The following is a 17,892-nucleotide window of genomic DNA, read 5'->3' on the forward strand; positions in this document are numbered from 1 at the left end:
TCCTGAATCCCGAACCAGCGGCACTCCAGAAGGTGAGGCATTTGTAGCCACCAGAGGAGTGAAATCCTTGCTTTCGGCGACAAACATATGCTCATGTGCATATGTAGATGAGAACCCGACCATTTGTCTAGGTGATCCAATTGGAAGGATCGAGCATGAAATCTTCCGTATTGTAGAGCCTCGTAGGAGGCAACCATCTTCCCCAGAAGGCGAATGCACTGATGAACGGAAACTTGGGCCGGCTTCAGAACATTCCGGACCATTGTTTGCATCACCAACGCTTTCTCCTCCGGTAGAAACACCTTTTGTACTTCCGTGTCGAGGATCATCCCCAGCAGAGACAATCTCCTTGACGGCTCCAAATGTAACTTTGGAAGGTTCAGGATCCAACCATGGACCCTGAGCAGATGAGTCGTGAGAGCAATGTACCGCAACAGCTTCTCCCTGGACGACGCCTTTATCAGCAGATCGTCCAGGTATGGAATTATGTTCACTTCCTGCCTGCGAAGGAGAACCATCATTTCTGCCATCCCCTTGGTGGACACCCTCGGTGCCATGGAGAGACCGAATGGGCAGTGCCTGAAACGGATAGTGACTGTCTAACAGTGCAAATCTGAGATAAACCTGGTGCGGAGTCCAAATCGGAATGTGGCAATACGCATCCTTGATATCTAGGGATACCAGAAACCCTCCTAAAGACCTGAGATCACCGCTCTAAGCGACTCAATTTTGAATTTGAACTCCCTTAGGTAAAGGTTTAGCGAGTTCAAAATTGGTCTGACCGAACCGTCCGGTTTCGGTACCAGAAAGAGGTTTGAATAGAAACCCACGCTGTGCATATGAGGAGGAACTGGAACAATGACCTCTGCCTTTTCCAATTTTTGGATAGCTTCCTGTAGCCTTATTTGAAGAATCGGTGAGGTGGGGTTTCTTGAAACTCCAGTCTGTACCCCTGGGACACAATATCCTGTACCCAGGGATCCAAGCCGGACGACACCCAAACGTGGCTTAAATGCCTGAGTCTCGCCCCCACTAGCCCGTCCTCCAGGCTGTATGGTCCACCGTCATGCTGAGGATTTTGAGGAACCAGAGGCAGGTTTCTGGTCTTGAGAGCCTGCAGGTTCAGGCTTGTTGTATTCTGCCCGCCCACCTCTAAAGAAGGTGGTAGGAGGCTTGGACTTTTTTTTGTCTTAGCGGTCCGAAAGGACTGATGCAGATTAAGAAAGGGTTTCTTCTTAGTAGGCGTAGCTGAGGGAAGAAAAGGTGACTTACCCGAGTTGCCGTGGAAATCCACGCATTCAACGTTTCCCCAAATAGAGCCTGACCTGTGTAGTGTAGGTTATACCCTATACTTATACTCGATTCCACGTCTGCAGCCCATTGGGGTACCAGAGTCCCCTGTGAACTGAGACAGACATGGAAGACATCCGTGCAGTCAGCGTACCCAGGTCCTTCATGGATTCCACCATGAACCCCGCAGAATCCTGTATGTTGTTACGTAAAAAGAATTCAATGTCACTTCTATCCATTGAATCCAAATCCTCTAGTAACGTGCCTGACCACTTTACTATAGCTTTAGAGATCCATGAGCAGGCAATAGTAAGCCTCAGCGCTACCCCTGAAGCAGTGAATATGGATTTGAGCGTAGTGTCAATTACGATCAGCCGATTCTTTTAATGCGGTAGACCCAGGAACAGGCAAAACCACCTTTTTCGACAGTCTGGAAACAGATGCGTCAACTATGGGTGAGTTTTCCCATTTTCTTTCTATCTATGTTCTTCAGGGAAGGGTAAAGCAACCAGAATCCCCTAAAGTCCCACTAAGCTGGGAGGCTGTTGCCAGCAGCCTCCCTGTGCCTATACTACTCTTAGAAAAAAGAAAAAAAGAAAAAACTAAAGAAGCTCTAGGAGCTCCCCTAGCTGCGACCGGCTCCTCCGGGAACATTTTCTAAACTGAGTCTGGTAGGAGGGGTATAGAGGGAGGAGCCAGCCCACACTGTTAAACTCTTAAAGTGCCAATGGCTCCTAGTGGACCAGTCTATACCCCATGGTACTGTGGACCCCAGCATCCTCTAGGACGCAAGAGAAACGTGTGGGATTAGCAATTATAGGGCTATTACTATATTCTGCAGTAAAGCCCAGCTGCACACATCAGCCAATTGCAGTAGTGCCAGCAACCACCGGGTATTCCTGACAAACCGCGATGTACTGTTGCGCCCGACCCTCCCAACTTCCCCAGAGATATAGATTTCAGTTGTTGGGAGGGGGGGGGGGGGAAATGAGAAAAAAAAAAATAAGAATTTACTCACCGGTAATTCTATTTCTCGTAGTCCGTAGTGGATGCTGGGAACTCCGTAAGGACCATGGGGAATAGCGGGCTCCGAAGGAGGCTGGGCACTCTAGAAAGATCTTAGACTACCTGGTGTGCACTGGCTCCTCCCACTATGACCCTCCTCCAAGCCTCAGTTAGGTACTGTGCCCGGACGAGCGTACACAATAAGGAAGGATTTTGAATCCCGGGTAAGACTCATACCAGCCACACCAATCACACCGTACAACTCGTGATATGAAACACAGTTAACAGTATGAAACAATAGAGCCTCTCAACAGATGGCTCAACAATAACCCGATTTAGTTAACCATAACTATGTACAAGTATTGCAGATAAACCGCACTTGGGATGGGCGCCCAGCATCCACTACGGACTACGAGAAATAGAATTACCGGTGAGTAAATTCTTATTTTCTCTAACGTCCTAGTGGATGCTGGGAACTCCGTAAGGACCATGGGGATTATACCAAAGCTCCCAAACGGGCGGGAGAGTGCGGATGACTCTGCAGCACTGAATGAGAGAACTCCAGGTCCTCCTCAGCCAGGGTATCAAATTTGTAGAATTTTTGCAAACGTGTTTGCCCCTGACCAAGTAGCTGCTCGGCAAAATTGTAAAGCCGAGACCTCTCGGGCAGCCGCCCAAGATGAGCCCACCTTCCTTGTGGAATGGGCATTGACAGATTTTGGCTGTGGCAGGCCTGCCACAGTATGTGCAAGCTGAATTGTACTACAAATCCAACGAGCAATCGTCTGCTCAGAAGCAGGAGCACCCAGCTTGTTTGGTGCATATAGGATAAACAGCGAGTCAGATTTTCTGACTCTAGCCGTTCTGGAAACATATATTTTCAGTGCCCTGACAACGTCTAGCAACTTGGAGTCCTCCAAGTCCCTAGTAGCCTAGGCACCACAATAGGCTGGTTCAGGTGAAACGCTGACACCACCTTTGGGAGAAACTGGGGACGAGTCCTCAATTCTGCCCTATCCATATGGAAAATCAAATAAGGGCTTTTACAAGACAAAGCCGCCAACTTTGATACTCGCCTGGCAGAAGCCAAGGCCAATAACATAACCACCTTCCACGTGAGATATTTCAGATCCACGGTTTTTAGTGGTTCAAACCAATGTGATTTTAAGAAAACTCAACACCACGTTGAGATCCCAAGGTGCCACAGGAGGCACAAACGGGGGCTGACTCTGCAGCACTCCTTTTATAAATGTCTGAACTTCAGGTACTGAAGCTAGTTCTTTTTGAAAGAAAATCGACAGAGCCGAGATCTGTACCTTAATGGAACCCAATTTAAGGCCCATAGTCACTCCTGCTTGCAGGAAATGCAGAAATCGACCTAGTTGAAATTCCTCTGTTGGGGCCCTTTCGGCCTCACACCATGCAACATATTTTCGCCATATGCGGTGATAATGAGTTGCTGTAACCTCTTTCCTGGCTTTAGTAAGCGTAGGAATGACTTCCTCCGGAATGCCCTTTTCCTTCAGGATCCGGCGTTCAACCGCCATGCCGACAAACGCAGCCGCGGTAAGTCTTGGAACAGACAGGGCCCCTGCTGCCGCAGGTCCTGTCTGAGTGGCAGAGGCCATGGGTCCTCTGATATAAATTCTTGAAGTTCTGGGTACCAAGCTCTTCTTGGCCATCCACGAGTATCGTTCTTACTCCTCGCCTTCTTATTATTCTCAGTACCTTTGGTATGAGAGGCAGAGGGGAGAACACATAAACCGACTGGTACACCCACGGTGTTACCAGAGCGTCCAAAGCTATCGCCTGAGGGTCCCTTGACCCGGTGCAATATCTTTTATAGCTTTTTGTTGAGGCGGGACGCCATCATGTCCACCTGTGGCCTTTCCCAATGGTGTACAATCCTATTGGAAGACTTCTGGAGGAAGTCCCCATTCTCCCGGGTGGAGGTCGTGTCTGTTGAGAAGATCTGCTTCCCAGTTGTCCACTCCGGGAATGAACACTGCTGACAGTGCTAACACATGATTTTCCGCCTATCGGAGAATCCTTGTGGCTTCTGCCATCGCCATCCTGCTTCTTGTGCCCCGCTGTTGGTTTACATGGGCGACTGCCGTGATGTTGTCTGATTGGATCAGTACCGGCTGGTTTTGAAGCAGAGGCCTTGCCGGCCTCAGGGCATTGTACATGGCCCTCAGGTCCAGAATATTTATGTGTAGGGAAATAACCTGACTTGACCAAAGTCCCTGGAAATTTCTTCCCTGTGTGACTGCCTCCCAGCCTCAAAGGCTGGAATCCATGGTCACTAGGACCTAGTCCTGTATGCCGAACCTGCGGCCCTCTTGAAGATGGGCACTCTGCAGCCACCACAGTAGAGATACCCTGGTCCTTGGAGACAGGGTTATCAGCCTATGCATCGGAAGATGCGATCCGGACCACTTGTCCAACAGGTCCCTCTGAAAAGTTCTTGTATGGAACCTGCCTAATGGGATTGCTTCTTAGGAAGCTACCATTTTTCCCAGGACTCGCGTGCAATGATGCACCGCTACCTATTTTGGCTTCAGGAGGTCTCTGACTAGAGATGACAACTCCTTGGCTTTCTCCTCCGGGAGAAACACTATTTCTGGTTTATGTCCAGAACCATCCCCAGGAACAGTAGACGTGTCATAGGAACCAGCTGTGACTTTGGACTGTTTAGAATCCAACCATGCTGTTGTAGCACTTTCCAAAATAGTGCTACAACGACTACCAACTGCTCCTTGGACCTCGCCCTTATAACGAGATTGTCCAAGTACGGGATAATTACAACTCCCTTTTTTTTGAAGGAGTATCAACATTTCGGCCATTACCTTGATAAAACACCCTCGGTGCCATGTACAGTCCAAACGGCAGTGTCTGGACTTGGTAATGGTAATCCTGTACCACAAATCTGAGGTACTCCTGGCGAGGATGGTAAATGGGGACATGCAGGTAAGCATCCTTGATGTCCCAGGATACCATGTAATCCCCCTCGTCCAGGCTTGGAATAACCGCCCTGAGCGATTCCATCTTGAACTTGAATTTTTGTGTTCAAGGATTTTAAATATAAAATGGGTCACACCGAACCATGCGGTTTCGGTACCCCAACCCGTGTGGAATAGTAACTCCGTCCTTGTTGAAGTAGGGGCACCTTGAGTATTACCTGCTGGGAATACCGCTTATTAATTGCCTCTTGCACAGCCTCCCTGCCTGAGGGAGTTGTCAGCAAGGCATATTTTAGGAAACGGCTGGGGGGAGACATCTCGAATTCCAGCTTGTACCCCTGAAATACTACTTGAAAGAAACAGGGATCCACCTGTGAGCGAGCCCACTAATTGCTGAAATTTTTGAGACGGCCCCCCACCGTACCTGGCTACACCTGTGGAGCACCCGCGTCATGGTGTGGCCTCACAGGAGGCGGGGGAAGAATCTTGATTCTGGGAACAGGCTGACTGGTGCAGCTTTTTCCCCTCTACCCTTGTCTCTGTACAGAAAGGAAGCGCCATTTGACCCGCTTGCTTTTCTGAAGCCGAAAGGACTGTACCTTTGTCTGTGAGGAAACCTGAGGTAAAATTATTTCTTCCCAGCAGTTGCTGTGGATACGAGGTCCCAGAGACCATCCCCAAATAATTCCTCACCCTTATAAGGCTCTCTATGCGCTTTTTAAGTCAGCATCACCTGTCCAGTGACAGGTCTCTAATACCCTCCTGACAGAATGGACATTACATTTATTTTGGATGCCAGCCGGCAAAATATCCCTCTGTGCATCCCCCATATATAAGACGACGTCTTTAATATGTTTTTATGTTTTCCAACTAGTATCCCTGTTTGACAGGGTCACCGACCACGCTGCAGCAGCACTATCTGCAGGTCTCAGTCTAGTACCTGAGTGTGTAAATACAGACTTCAGGATAGCCTCCTGTTTTTTATCAACAGGTACCTATTAAAGTGGCCGTATCCTAAGACGGCAGTGCCACCTTTTTTGACAAACGTGTGAGCGCCTTATCCACCCTAGGGGATATCTCCCAGCGTAACTTATCCACCTGGCGGGAAAGGGTACGCCATCAGTAACTTTTTATAAATTACCAGTTTCTTAACGGGGGAACCCACGCTTTCACACACTTCATTTATTCATCTGATGGGGGAACAAAACACTGCCTGTTTTTTCTCCCGAAACCTAAAACCCATTTTTAGAGGTGCTTGGGTTAAAGTCAGAAATGTATAACACATTTTTTATTGCCGGGATCACGTCACGGATGTTCCTAGTGGATTGTGTATATGTCTCCACCTTGTCGACACTGGAGTCAGACTCCGTGTCGACATCTGTGTCTGCCATCTGAGAGAGCGCGGGCGTTTTTGAGCCCCTGATGGCCTTTGAGACGCCTGGGCAGGCGCGGGCTGCGAAGCCGGCTGTCCCACAGCTGTTACGTCATCCACCCTTTTATGTAAGGAGTTGACACTGTCGGTTAATACCTTTCACCTATCCATCCACTCTGGTGTCGGCCCCACAGGGGGCGACATCACATATATCGGCCTCTGTTCTGTCACCATATAAGCCTCCTCATTCAACATGTCGACACAGCCGTACCGACACACCGCAGACACACAGGGAATGCTCTAAACGAGGACAGGACCCACAAAAGCCCTTTGGGGGGACAGAGTAAGAGTATGCCAGCACACACCAGAGCGCTATATATATATATACAGGGACTAACTGAGTTATGTCCCTAATAGCTTTTATATAATATACTGTATACAGTGCCAATTTTAATGCCCCCCCTCTCTTTTCCCTCTTACTGTACTGTAGAATTGCAGGGAAGAGTCAGGGAGCTTCCCTCCAGCCGAGCTGTGAGGGAAAAATGGCGCCAGTGTGCTGAGGAGATAGGCTCCGCCCCTTTTTCGCGGCCTATTCTCCCGTTTTTTATGGAATTCTGGCAGGGGTGTTTACCTCATATATAGCCCCTGGGGCCATATATTGAGGTATTTTAGCCAGCCAAGGTGTTTTTATTGCTGCCTCAGGGCGCCCCCCCCAGCGTCCTGCACCCTCAGTGACCGGAGTGTGAAGTGTGTGAGAGGAGCAATGGCGCACAGCTGCAGTGCTGTGCGCTACCTTGGTGAAGACAGAGTCTTCAAGCCGCCGATTTTCCGGACCATCTTCTTGCTTCTGGCTCTGTAAGGGGGACTGCGGCGCGGCTCCGGGACCGAACATCAAGGCTGGGCCTGCGGTCGATCCCTCTGGAGCTAATGGTGTCCAGTAGCCTAAGAAGCCCAATCCGGCTGCAAGCAGGCGAGTTCGCTTCTTCTCCCCTTAGTCCCTCGCTGCAGTGAGCCTGTTGCCAGCAGGTCTCACTGAAAATAACAAATTCTAAGACTAACTTTCTAAGAGCTCAGGAGAGCCCCTAGTGTGCATCCAACCTCGGCCGGGCACGAAATCTAACTGAGGCTTGGAGGAGGGTCATAGTGGGAGGAGCCAGTGCACACCAGGTAGTCTAAGATCTTTCTAGAGTGCCCAGCCTCCTTCGGAGCCCGCTATTCCCCATGGTCCTTACGGAGTTCCCAGCATCCACTAGGACGTTAGAGAAATAAGAATTTACTTACCGATAATTCTATTTCTCGTAGTCCGTAGTGGATGCTGGGGACTCCGTCAGGACCATGGGGTTTAGCGGCTCCGCAGGAGACAGGGCACAAAAGTAAAAGCTTTAGGATCAGGTGGTGTGCACTGGCTCCTCCCCCTATGACCCTCCTCCAAGCCTCAGTTAGGATACTGTGCCCGGACGAGCGTACACAATAAGGAAGGATTTTGAATCCCGGGTAAGACTCATACCAGCCACACCAATCACACTGTACAACCTGTGATCTGAACCCAGTTAACAGCATGATAACAGCAGAGCATCTGAAAAGATGGCTCACAACAATAATAACCCGATTTTTGTAACAATAACTATGTACAAGTATTGCAGACAATCCGCACTTGGGATGGGCGCCCAGCATCCACTACGGACTACGAGAAATAGAATTACCGGTGAGTAAATTCTTATTTTCTCTGACGTCCTAGTGGATGCTGGGAACTCCGTAAGGACCATGGGGATTATACCAAAGCTCCCAAATGGGCGGGAGAGTGCGGACGACTCTGCAACACCGAATGAGAGAACTCCAGGTCCTCCTCAGCCAGGGTATCAAATTTGTAGAATTTTGCAAACGTGTTTGCCCCTGACCAAGTAGCAGCTCGGCAAAGTTGTAAAGCCGAGACCCCTCGGGCAGCCGCCCAAGATGAGCCCACCTTCCTTGTGGAATGGGCTTCTACAGATTTAGGCTGCGGTAGTCCCACCGCAGAATGCGCCAGCTGAATAGTGCTACAAATCCAGCGCGCGATAGTCTGCTTAGAAGCAGGAGCACCCAATTTGGGTGCATACAGGATAAACAGTGAGTCAATTTCCTGACTCCAGCCGTCCTGGAAACATAAATTTTCAGGGCCCTGACTACGTCCAGTAACTTGGAATCATCCAAGTTCCCAGCAGCCGCAGGCACCACAATAGGCTGGTTCAAGTGAAACGCTGATACCACCTTCGGGAGAAACTGAGGACGAGTCCTCAATTCTGCCCTATCCACATGGAAAAACAGATAAGGGCTTTTATAGGACAAAGCCGCCAATTCTGACACACGCCTGGCCGAAGCCAGGGCCAACAACATGACCACTTTCCACGTGAGATATTTCACATCCACAGTCTTAAGTGGTTCAAACCAATGTGATTTCAGGAACTCCAAAACCACATTGAGATCCCAAGGTGCCACTGGGGGCACAAAAGGAGGCTGAATATGCAGAACTCCCTTGACAAAAGTCTGAACTTCAGGCAGGGAAGCTAGTTGTTTCTGGAAGAAAATCGACAGGGCCGAAATCTGGACCTTAATGGACCCAAATTTGAGGCCCAACGTCACCCCTGCTTGTAGGGAATGCAGGAATCGACCCAGTTGAAATTCCTCCGTTGGGGCCTTCCTGGCCTCACACCAAGCAACATATTTTCGCCAATGCGGTGATAATGTTATGCGGTGACATCCTTCCTGGCTTTGATCAGGGTAGGGATGACTTCCTCCGGAATGCCCTTTTCCTTCAGGATCCGGTGTTCAACCGCCATGCCGTCAAACGCAGCCGCGGTAAGTCTTGGAACAGACAGGGCCCCTGCTGCAGCAGGTCCTGTCTGAGCGGCAGAGGCCAAGGGTCCTCTGAAAGCATCTCTTGAAGTTCCGGGTACCAAGCTCTTCTTGGACAATCCGGAACCACGAGTATAGTTTTCACTCCTCGCCTTCGTATTACCTTGGGAATGAGAGGCAGAGGAGGAAACACATAAACCGACTGGTACACCCACGGTGTTACTAGAGCGTCCACAGCGATCGCCTGAGGGTCCCTTGACCTGGCGCAATATCTTTTTAGCTTTTTGTTGAGGCGGGACGCCATCATGTCCACCTGTGGTCTTTCCCACCGGTTTACCAGTATTTGGAAGACTTCTGGATGAAGTCCCCATTCTCCCGGGCGGTGGTCGTGCCTGCTGAGGAAGTCTGCTTCCCAGTTGTCCACTCCCGGAATTAACACTGCTGTCAGTGCTAACACATGATTTTCCGCCCATCGGAGAATCCTTGTGGCTTCTGCCATTGCCCTCCTGCTTCTTGTGCCGCCCTGTCTATTTACATGGGCGACCGCCGTGATGTTGTCTGATTGGATCAGTACCGGCTGGTTCTGAAGCAGGGGCCTTGCTTGGCTTAGGGCATTGTAAATGGCCCTTAGCTCCAGAATATTTATGTGAAGCGAAATCTCCTGATTTGACCACAGTCCTTGGAAATTTCTTCCCTGTGTGACTGCCCCCCAGCCCCGAAGGCTGGCATCCGTGGTCACCAGGACCCAGTCCTGTATTCCGAATCTGCGGCCCTCTAGTAGATGAGCCCTCTGCAGCCACCACAGCAGCGACACCCTGGTCCTTGCCGACAGGGTTATCCGCTGTTGCATCTGGAGATGGGACCCGGACCATTTGTCCAACAGGTCCCACTGGAAAGTCCTTGCGTGGAACCTTCCGAATGGAATTGCTTCGTACGAAGCTACCATTTTTCCCAGGACTCGCGTGCATTGATGTACCGACACCTGTCCCGGTTTTAGGAGGTCTCTGACTAGAGATGACAACTCCTCGGCTTTTTCCACTGGAAGAAACACTTCTTTTTGGTCTGTGTCCAGAATCATTCCCAGGAACAGAAGACGTGTCGTCGGGACCAGCTGTGACTTTGGAATATTGAGAATCCAGCCGTGCTGTTGTAGCACTTCCCGAGAAAGTGCTACCCCCACTACCAACTGTTCCTTGGACCTCGCCTTTATCAGGAGATCGTCCAAGTACGGGATAATTAAAACTCCCTTCTTGCGAAGGAGTATCATCATTTCGGCCATTACCCTGGTAAAGACCCTCGGTGCCGTGGATAACCCAAACGGCAGCGTCTGGACTGATAGTGACAGTCCTGTACCACAAATCTGAGGTACTCCTGGTGAGGGGGGTAAATGGGGACATGTAGGTACGCATCCTTGATGTCCAGGGAGACCATGTAATCCCCCTCGTCCAGGCTCGCAATAACCGCCCTGAGCGATTCCATCTTGAACTTGAAACTTTTGATATAAGTGTTCAAGGATTTTAAATTTAAGATGGGCCTCACCGAACCGTCGTTTCGGTACCACAAACATTGTGGAATAGTAACCCTTTCCTTGCTGAAGGAGGGAAGGAGGGGTACCTAGACAATCACTTGCTGTGAATACAGTTTCTGGATAGCCACCAACACTGCCTCCCTGACAGAGGGAGTTGCTGGTAAGGCAGATTTTAGAAAACGGCGGGGGGGGGGGGGGGGGGGGACACGTCTCGAATTCCAGCCTGTACCCCTGAGATACTACTTGAAGGATCCACCTGTGAGAGAGCCCACTGTGTGCTGAAATTTCTGAGACGGGCCCCCACCGTACCCGGGTCCGCCTGTGAAGCCCCAGCGTCATGCTGTGGACTTACCGGACGCGGGGGAGGACTTTTGCTCTTGGGAACTGGCTGTATGCTGCAGATTTTTGCCTCTACCTTTGCCTCTCGGCAGAAAGGATGCGCCTCGAGCCCTCTTGTGTTTATGGGGCCGAAAGGACTGTACTTGATAATACGGTGCTTTCTTTTGCTGTGGGGTAGCCTGTGGCAAAATGTTGATTTCCCAGCCGTAGCTGTGGAAACGAGGTCTGAAAGACCATCCCCAACAGTTCCACCCCTCAGCAAAATATTGTCCCTATCCAGGGTATCAATATTATCCGACAGGGAATCTGACCACGCAGCTGCAGCACTGCACATACATGCTGATGCAATCGCTGGTCGCAATATAATGCCCGTGTGTGTATATATAGCTTTTAGGGTAGCTTCCTGCCTTCTATCAGCAGGATCCTTTAGGGCGGCCGTATCCGGAGACGGTAGTGCCACCTGTTTTGATAAACGTGTAAGCGCTTTATCTACCCTAGAGGATGTTTCCCAACGTGACCTATCCTCTGACGGGAAAGGGTACGCTGCCAATAACCTTTAGAAATTCTCAATTTCTTATCGGGGGAAGTCCAGGCTTCCTCACACACCTCATTTAATTCCTCAGATGCAGGAAAAACTACTGGTAGTTTTTTCTCACCGAACATAATACCCTTTTTTGTGGTACCTGGGGTACTATCAGAAATGTGTAATACATTTTTCATTGCCTCAATCATGTAACGGGTGGACCTATTGGAGGGTACACTAGTCTCATCGTCGTCGACACTGGAGTCGGTATCAGTGTCGACATCTGTGTCTGTCATCTGTGGTAGCGGGCGTTTTAAAGCCCCTGATGACATTTGAGACGCTGGAACAGTCACAAGCTGAGTAGCCGGCTGTCCTATGTCGTCAAACCTTTTATGTAAGGAGCTGACACGGTCACGTAATTCCTTCCATAAGTCCATCCACACAGGTGTCGACCCCTCAGGGGGTGACAACACATTTACAGGCATTTGCTCTGCCTCCACATCATTTTCCTCATCATACATGTCGACACAGCGGTACCGAGACACAGCACACACACAGGGAATGCTCTGACTGAGGACAGGACCCCACAAAGCCCTTTGGGGAGACAGAGGGAGAGTATGCCAGCACACACCAGAGCGCTATATACCACAGGGATATCACCTATAAAGAGTGTTTTCCCCATATAGCTGCATATATATATTATACTGCGCCTAAATTTGTGCCCCCCCTCTCTATTTTACCCTTTCTGTAGTGCAGGACTGCAGGGGAGAGCCAGGGAGCGATCCTTCCAGCGAAGCTGTGAGGGAAAATGGCGCCAGTGTGCCGAGGGAGATGGCTCCGCCCCTTTTTCGGCGGGCTTTCGCCCGCTATTTTAATATTTCTGGCAGGGGTTAATATACACCTATATAGCCTCTGGGGCTATATATGGTGTCAGTTTGCCAGCCAAGGTGTTTAATATTGCTGCTCAGGGCGCCCCCCAGCCCCCCCCCCCCCCCCCCCCCCGCCCAGCGCCCTGCACCCATCAGTGACCGAAGTGTGTGGTGTGCATGAGGAGCAATGGCGCACAGCTGCAGTGCTGTGCGCTACCTTGGAGAAGACAGAAGTCTTCAGCCGCCGATTTTCCGGACCTTCTTGCTTCTGGCTCTGTAAGGGGGACGGTGGCGCGGCTCCGGGAACGGACGACGAGGTCGGGTCCTGTGTGCGATCCCTCTGGAGCTAATGGTGTCCAGTAGCCTAAGAAGCCCAAGCTACCACCACTTAGGTAGGTTCGCTTCTTCTCCCCTTAGTCCCTCGGTGCAGTGAGCCTGTTGCCAGCAGGTCTCACTGTAAAATAAAAAACCTAAATTATACTTTCTTTCTAGGAGCTCAGGAGAGCCCCTAGTGTGCATCCAGCTCAGCCGGGCACAGAAATCTAACTGAGCCTTTGAGGAGGGTCATAGGGGGAGGAGCCAGTGCACACCAGATAGTCCTAAATCTTTCTTTAGATGTGCCCAGTCTCCTGCGGCGCAGTCTATTCGCCATGGTCCTTACGGAGTTCCCAGCATCCACTAGGACGTCAGAGAAAGAACTTTAACCGTTAACCACTTAAGATCTGCTCTCAAGTGGTTCAAACAAAGGACCCTGGAGAAATTTAAGAACTAAATTCAAATCCCAGGGAGCTGCAGGAGGAACAAATGGAGGTTGAATATATACTACTCCTTGGAAAAATGTACGTACATCCTGTAAATCAGCAATCTTCTGCTGAAACCATACAGTCAACGCCGAGACTTGCACCCTCAAGGAAGCAACTTTCAACCCTTTATTCAAACCTGCCTGAAGGAAATCCAAAATCCTAGCTACTTTAAAAGATCTCGGATTGTAATTTTTTCCAGTACACCAGTGAATATAGGCTTGCCATATTCTATGATATACACGGGCCAAAGAAGGCTTTCTTGCTCTAAGCATGGTTTGGATTACTTGTTTCGAAAATCCTTTAGCCTCTAAGATAGAGGTTTCAACAGCCACGCCGTCAAAGATAGGCGATCCAGATGACTGTGATAACAAGGACACTGCATTAACAGATCTGGACGTTGAGGGAGCAGTATCGGTGCTTCCACGGACATTCTCAACAGATCTGTGTACCAATGCCTTCTTGGCCAAGCTGGAGCTATTAGAATGATTGCTCCTTTTGCCTGCTTTATCTTTCTCACTACTCTGGGTAACAGAGATATTGGAGGGAACAGATATGCCAGCTGAAACCTCCATTCTACTGACAGTGCGTCTACCAGGACCGCTCCTGGGTCCCTTGTTCTTGATCCGTACCTCAGAACCTTGTTTAGACGAGACGCCATAAGGTCTATCTCCGGTAGACCCCATCTGTTCACCAGTGTCTGAAACACTTCTGGGTGTAGTGCCCATTCGGTTTCCTGAATGGTGTGCAGACTGAGAAAATCCGCTTCCCAATTTAGTACACCCGGGACAAATACTGCTGACAATGCCGAGAGATGGAGTTCCGCCCATCTTAGAATGGGAGTTACTTCCTCCATCAGACTCTTGCTGTGAGTTCCTCCTTGATGATTGAGGTATGCTACTGCCGTCGCATTGTCTTAGCGGATCTGGAGTGGTCTTCCTTGTAGATTGTCCTTTGCCTGAACTAGAGCCAAGTAAACGGCCCTTATCTCCAACAGATTTATCGGCAGGCAACTTTCCCTTGCGGTCCATTTTCCCTGGAACCATAGGCTTCAGAGTACCGCCCCCCAGCCTTGCAGGCTGGCATCTGTTGTCAGGACTTGCCACTCTTTTATCCAAAAGGGTCTCCCCTTGTTTAAATGATCTGTCTGTAGCCACCACGCTAGAGACCTTTTTACATTTACTGGAATCTTTATCATCTGCTTCTTTATCGTTTGATGATTTCCATTCCATTTGGTCAAAATCATGTGCTGCAATGGTCTGGAGTGGAATTGCGCATATTCCACCATGTCGAAGGTTGATACCATCAGACCCAACAGTCGCATTGCTGCATGGACTGACATTGTCTGGGCTTGCAACGCTTCCTGAGCCATGACCTGCACCTTGACTATCTTTTTCTCTGGTAAGAGAACTTTCTGTAGGTCTGAATCCAATATGGCCCCCAAATGAACCATCCGCTGTGACGGATTCAGGGACGACTTCTCCCAATTTATGAGCCACCCGTGTCTCTGTAAACAAACTATCGTCTGTTGAAGATGGCTCAACAGTAAATCTTGCGACTGTGCTAAGATTAACAGGTCGTCGAGGTATGGGAATATTTGCGCAGACAATCTGCCATAACCACCATGATCTTGGTAAACACCCTGGGTGCTGTAGCTAGCCCGAAAGGCAGAGCTTGGAACTGGAAATGTTCCTGGAGGATGGCAAACCTTAGGTAACACTGATGTGACAGTGCTATAGGCACATGTAGGTAAGCATCCCGTACATCCAGAGATACCATGTAATCTCCCGGTTACATAGCCAACATTATGGAGCGTAACGTCTCCATGTGGAACTTCGGGATCCATATGTATTTGTTCAACATTTTCAGATTTAGAATTGGTCGATATGACCCATTTGGTTTCTGGATTAGAAATAGATTGGACTAATACCCTGTCCCCTTTGTGATGGAGGTACTGGGACAATCACACCTGACTGCAGTAATTTTTGGACTGCTTCTTGCAGGGCATTGGCCTTCGACTCTATACGAGACGGGCTGGTGCAAAAAAATCTTTGAGGAGGCTGCCTCCTGAACGGGAACCCATACCCCTGAGATACTACCTTCTGCACCCAGGCATCTGCTGTTGACTGTTGCCATATGTGTGCAGGCCCCCAACCCTGGCCCCCAACCCTGGAATCCTCCAGGTGGAGGCCCGTCTCTTCAGGCTGAGGGTTTCTGTTCAGGTTTGGAAGCTGGCTTTTTGCTAGCCCACTGCTTCCTACCCCTAGATTTAAACTGGGGTTGTTTAGGCTCCTCTTTTGCTTTAGCTTTGATTTGCCAACGAAGAGCGAAATTTTAAACCCTTGGACTTAGGGTTATAGGTAGCCGGAAATCTGACCTTTTTCGATTCAGCCTCTGATTCTAGGATATCCGATAAAGGTTTTCCAAATAATATATTACCCACAAAAGGCAATGCTTCCAATTCTTTCTTGGATTCCGCATCTGCCTTCCAGGTACGTAGCCAAATTGCTCTGCGAGCGACTACTGTCAAGGCTGAAGCTTTAGAAGCAACTGTACCTACATCAATTGCTGCTTCTTCCAAATACTGGGCAGATTGTCTTAAACGGCAAAAACGATCCTCTTGCTCCCCTGAAGGAGAAGGGATGCTGTTCTCTAGTTCCTCTATCCATTCGCCCATTGCCTTTGCTACCCAGGCCGAAGCCATAGCAGGTCTTACCACTGCTCCTACTAGAGAAAAAATATTTTTCAAAAGGCTCTCTACCCTTCTGTCTGTGACATCATTCAAAGAGGTAGATGACAGTGGTAAAGCAGATTTATGCACGAGTCGCAGAACATGTGCATCTACTTTTGGAGGAACTTCTCTGTTTGAACAATCCCCAGCAGGAAATGGATAATAAGAATCCCATCTCTTAGGAATTTTATACTTTTTACTGGGAGCTGCCCAAGACTCATCCATCATTTCCGTCAACTCATCTGACGCTGGAAATTCAGCTTTAACTGATTTTGTTCGTTTAAATACAGGTGCTTTTGCTTTTAACGCCGTCTTGGCTGGCTCTTCCAAAGAAAGCACAGCCTTCATGGCATTAATAAGTTCAGCTACATCTTCTGAACTAAAGCTCTGCGACTGATCATCATACGGAGTTGAATCTATTGTTTCCTCGTCATCATCCGATGTATCATCTTGTGTAGTCTGCCACACAGACGTATCTGTCTTAGTCTTACCTGCCCCTTGGTTGCTTGTAGAGGCTACTGGAACCAAGCCATAGGAAGGGAGCTGCATGTATGGGTTAATAGTGTAACCTAACCCTTGAGGTGGTGCTACCGGAGCTAACCTGTCCGCTATTGAAGACAGAGTCTTTGCGAACATATTCCATGGTGGCTCTGTTGGTGGTTGAACCAACTCCTGTTTTTTACTTCGCTGAAAAGCGAAAACAGTTTGCACACAAACCCTCATAAGTGACCAATTGATTCATATCAATTACCCCTGACTTACAAGATAAGCATGTTAGGGCTGTAGGAGTGCTTGATAAATTCTCCTCATCACTTTTGCCGCTCACAGACATGGTATTAACCTGTTATCGACTACACAATTTGTGACTGAAGAACACCCTATATATCAGTATATAGAGGTGAGATCAATCTGACCACAGTGCACCTGATTTGAGGGTCAGAACAGGACTGACATTACATAGAAAAGTCAGCACACATACTAGCAAGTCAGTCACATGTTAAAGCATTAGACATTGTCATATGAGAATACAACCTCCAAAACGACTTATACATAAGTAGGATAATTGTACTTCTGTTTTAACTGGTTCTATTTTCAACATAACATGCAGAAAACACAGTAATATACAGGTCTCATATGCAATAGGAACTAAAAATTAACAATGCATACTAAGAAGTAGAGAGAATTTCTAGTACTGTATACCCTGCCTCCAGAGAGCGGGATACAGGGAGACTCACCACACTTCCATATCCAAGCAAATACGCTCGTAAGACGCTGAGTGGATTCAGACGCTACTGGTGTACACTGCCGCTCTTGATAACTGATAACGGACACGGAGGCTCACCAACGGACACGGACGCTGAGCGACTTCCACGTGTATGCAGACGCTAAGGCCTGCGACTCGGTCTGGGCAGGTTTATATCCAGTGTACACAACCGCAGCGTCTAAGCTGCGACCGAGTACCCTCGTGGTAGCGTCTGAGCCGGAAGTGAGGTAATTTAGTTCATGAAACGAGAGACACGCGGAAACTGGCCATGAACTCGGAGGAGGGACGGCCAGGAGAGCGTCTGAATCCCCCCGTTGACTTAAACTCCCAGGATCGCGGCCACTACCTAGTCCTGGCGCCTATAATCCCCAGAGCG

The 17,892-nt window shown here is 49.2% G+C and overlaps 1 protein-coding gene across 4 annotated transcripts in view; it reads right to left on the minus strand.

Annotated features, from left to right (window-relative positions):
- KNL1 (kinetochore scaffold 1) overlaps window positions 1–17,892 on the minus strand; it is a 431,776-nt gene that overhangs the window by 121,823 nt on the left and 292,061 nt on the right. The gene's annotated exons all lie outside the window — the stretch shown is intronic.

The sequence above is a fragment of the Pseudophryne corroboree genome, chromosome 12, assembly GCF_028390025.1.
Source record: "Pseudophryne corroboree isolate aPseCor3 chromosome 12, aPseCor3.hap2, whole genome shotgun sequence".
Lineage (NCBI taxonomy): Eukaryota > Metazoa > Chordata > Amphibia > Anura > Myobatrachidae > Pseudophryne > Pseudophryne corroboree.